The 3,881-nt window shown below is 35.6% G+C and overlaps 1 non-coding gene across 1 annotated transcript; it reads right to left on the bottom strand.

The window, feature by feature from the left end:
* Positions 1–613: 613 nt before the first annotated feature.
* On the bottom strand, positions 614–686 carry TRNAV-UAC (transfer RNA valine (anticodon UAC)). The gene has a single exon. It is a non-coding gene; the product is annotated as a tRNA-Val (tRNA).
* Positions 687–3,881: the final 3,195 nt, after the last annotated feature.

Raw genomic sequence — 3,881 nt, 5'->3', positions numbered from 1 at the left:
CAAGCATCTTTCTTGATTGAAAACTACTATCATAATAAACAGCAGTCCAGCTTAATAGTGTAATTAATTAATTAATTATACTATAAATGATTTATTAATACTAATTAGCTAGTAAGAAATTGGTGTGGTAGGAACAGAACAATGGAAAAGCGAAGTGAGGGTAGCTGGCTTATTATTCCGTTGCAGGGAGGGACCACTAACTACTCTGTAAGTGGTTTCAGCATTTCACTACTTAGGTTAGATTAGATGTCTATTATTTTTACTAACTTTTCTATATATGTAAGTTACATAAGAAAATAATAACGAGTAAAGGAAAGGTTGTCAAGTTGGTATATTCCAGCTGTATTTGTAGTACGAGTGAAGGAATGGTTTCGAATCAAAAGCAGAAAATTCTTTGTGCCTGTCTACACAGTATTCCTGTCATTTGAATTTAAACAACGGGAATAAGCATAATTATAACATCTGTCATCATTTTATTGTGTTCCTTAAAAACTTTAGAATCTGAAAAGAAAAGTTACATATGCCATGTGAATTCAATAATCTTCCCGGTTTAGTATAAGCGTCCGTTGGACAGCAAATTGGGAAAGTAAAGATTTAAAACAAAAGAAAACAGTGTTGCTGCCCAGGATCGAACTGGGGACCTTTAGTGTGTAAGACTAACGTGATAACCACTACACCACAGCAACTCATATTCTGATATCTTTCTGTTAAGGATGATAGACATAAACTTTTCAACAATATAAGCACCTCAAAATTTAAAAACCAATAATTTTAATTAAAATCCTATAACTATCCTTGAAAAGAAGGTTATGCAGATAATGGAATTCTGACCGTCCTTCTCCATAACTCTTCTAACACTTTCTTCAAATATTATATCCATATAATCATATTCATAAATTCATATATTTATATCCTTCTTGTCATATTTTCTCTCATGGATATATCACCATTCATATGTGCATAATGCTACAAGCCTACAAAACACTATTCATGTACATAATGTAACATTATCAGTGCCCCACATTTCAAATTTCAAATTTTGAATTTAAAGTTAAAAATTAAAAAAAATAATATTACATCAATTATTTCTATTTTTATTTTTATTTTTCTCTTCGGCTCTTCTTTCTTCTTCAATTCCACCACTTCTATTTTTTTCCTCTTCAACTTTTTTCTCATTATCTATTTCTGTTTCTCTCTTCTTCGTCAGATCACATGCTTGCCACTTTTATTGTCGCCCTTTCCTTTCCAAGCTTCTATTCAAACCCATAAGCCATCCACTGTTTCTTCTCCTTCCAACGACAGAATGTTACCGTTTTCCACCTCATTTTTTGTATTCTATTTTTTTGAGTCTATATTTCAACGATCTCTCTTTAATTGTATTGTGTCAATGACAAATAATAAGGCTAGGCAAATAATAAGGCTAGGCAACAATGACAAAACCTTGGATATGTGTCTGTGGTGTTTATGTGGAAGGATGTACTTGGACAAGTAAATATTAGAGGTGATTGATAACTTAAGTTAACTAATTCGGGATTATCAATTGAAAATTCATAATCAAGAGTAACCTTGTGACAAAATACTTAGCAACCCAAAGAGGTGCTGGACACCACTGTCTAGAGATTTTTTTCAAGTTATATGCTTGTGGTATGGATGTGTTAGGGAATGAGGCTTGAGCAAATATTTTCGAAGGGGTGCTTAAACATCTAACACCTTAAACCAATTGGTTTGAGAGTATTGATTGAAAGCTTATGTTAAAAAGCCGCCTTAAAACAGGATACTTAGCCTAAACAAAGCAAGAAATTCCTGAAAGAAATGAGAAAACAAGTTAAAGATTATACAATAATACAATAAGAAGGAAGTCTCACAAAGTCAACTAAGTTAGTGTTCAAATAAGTGTCTTATTCTAGGAACTTATGTAAGCTCATACAGAGAGAAGCCATGACTAAATTCATGAGGCATAGTGACTCCATTAAGTAGGATAATGATATACCTCTAAATAAAGATTCACTCTTAATTAATTATTTCAATTTCTATATTCTATTTTTGTTAGAATTCTTTTTCTCTTTACTTGAAAACAAGCAACATTTTAAGTTTGGTGTTGTGATGCATATGCATCTGAGATAGATTAGTGAGCTAATTTAGTTAGTTTTAGCTTAGTTTCATGCATTTTCCTTGTAATAAACAAGCATTTGGATGACTTATTTCTTCATGTATTAATGCATCAAGTACTAGTTGAATTGTGGTCAATTTCATGAACTTAATATATACAAGAAGATGATATTTCTTTTAAATCAATGAAATATCTTGTGATTATTCATGGAATGACAAAACTTTGATGCAATTGTTGTGGTTGATGACAGGTGAAGCAGAGAAGAAACAGGAGAAGGCATGAAGCAGAGCGTTAGCAACGCTAACGTTGCATGTCACAAACACAAGGGGAGAGCATTAGCAACGCTAACGTTGCATGCCAGCAATGCCAGGGGAGAGCGTTAGCAACGCTAACGTGCAGGTCACAAATGCCAAGGGAGAGTGTTATTGGTACTAACGCTAGCCTCACAAACGCCAGCAAAGAGAGATGTTGGCAGCGTTATTGGCGCTAACTTGACCCTCACAAATGCCATGTAAGATATCAAAGGGCATTAGCAGCGCTAACGTTGGCCCAATAACACCAGAGTCGAAGAGATGGGAGCGTTGGCAAGGCCAACGCTGTCCCAACAACGCCCAAGCTCAACAAGCACCATGCAATGTAGCGTTACTAGCGCTAACGCTAGCTTCTGTAACGTTAGGCACAGCGTTAGTAGCGTTAGCGCCACTCCAGCAACACCAAGGTCTAACTTGCATGCATGCTTCAGCGTTATTAACGCTAACGCTATGCCCAATAACTCCTGCAATAGTTTTCGAAATTGAGATTGGAGAAATTGGCCATGGTGCGTACGCACGACCCAGTGTGTGTACGAACAAAAGGAAGATATGGCAGGCATGTGTATGCATGGGGCATAATGCTTATGCACAAGGACAAGTTTTACAATGGTGCGTACGCACGTGAAGAGGTGCTTACGCACAGATGGAGAATAGCGTTGGTAAAGCTAAAGTTGGGGAAACGCTACGTGATTGTAGTGTTAGCAACGCTAACTTCAACCTACTAACGCTAACTCCAAGTGACCAATGCCAAGTACACAAAAAGGGGCTACGACTGAAGATTTGAAAGGCCCACTTCCAGAGATTTGAAGGTGCACCTCAGGAGCTAGAAAGTTTGTATAAATAGGTGGTACTTTAAAAAAGAAAAGGACTTTTTGGTACACTCTGAATACCACACTCTAGATCACTTTTACTTTCATCTCTTTTGCTTGTACTTCTCTTTTCTTCCTTTTTAGGACTTAGTTTAATTTTTAGTTTTGAATTGTTTCTTGTAATTGAGCTACAAATCACTAAACCCCACTTCATTAGGGGGAGGAGTTCTGTTTGATTTCAATGAACTTTATAGATCCAATTATTATCGAGAGAGGGATTGGATCTACTTGAATTTCATGATGAACTTGAGAAAGGAGTTATGAAATTCAGATTGAGGCTTTCCTCTCATGACCTTCTTAATTGATACCTTCTTAGTAGATACGTGAGATATAATCTCTTTGAATTGAAATTCTGGAGGTTGTGTGGCATTGAGATTAGCAAATGCACTTCACATTTTCTCATGAGCAATTAGATCAAGAGATTGACAATTGTTTATGTTAAGAGAAATTGGATCATCAAGAGATTGAGATCCAATTACTTATAATCTGCCATAGATCTACTTCACATGATTGAGAAGGAGATGAGATCCATTAATTTAGGAAGAATCAATTATCTCCAATCCCTAATGATCTTACCCATTCATCAATTCT

The sequence above is a fragment of the Arachis hypogaea genome, chromosome 8 (assembly GCF_003086295.3).
Source record: "Arachis hypogaea cultivar Tifrunner chromosome 8, arahy.Tifrunner.gnm2.J5K5, whole genome shotgun sequence".
In the NCBI taxonomy this organism is placed as follows: Eukaryota; Viridiplantae; Streptophyta; class Magnoliopsida; order Fabales; family Fabaceae; genus Arachis; species Arachis hypogaea.
This window is presented reverse-complemented; position numbering and strand designations above follow the sequence as displayed.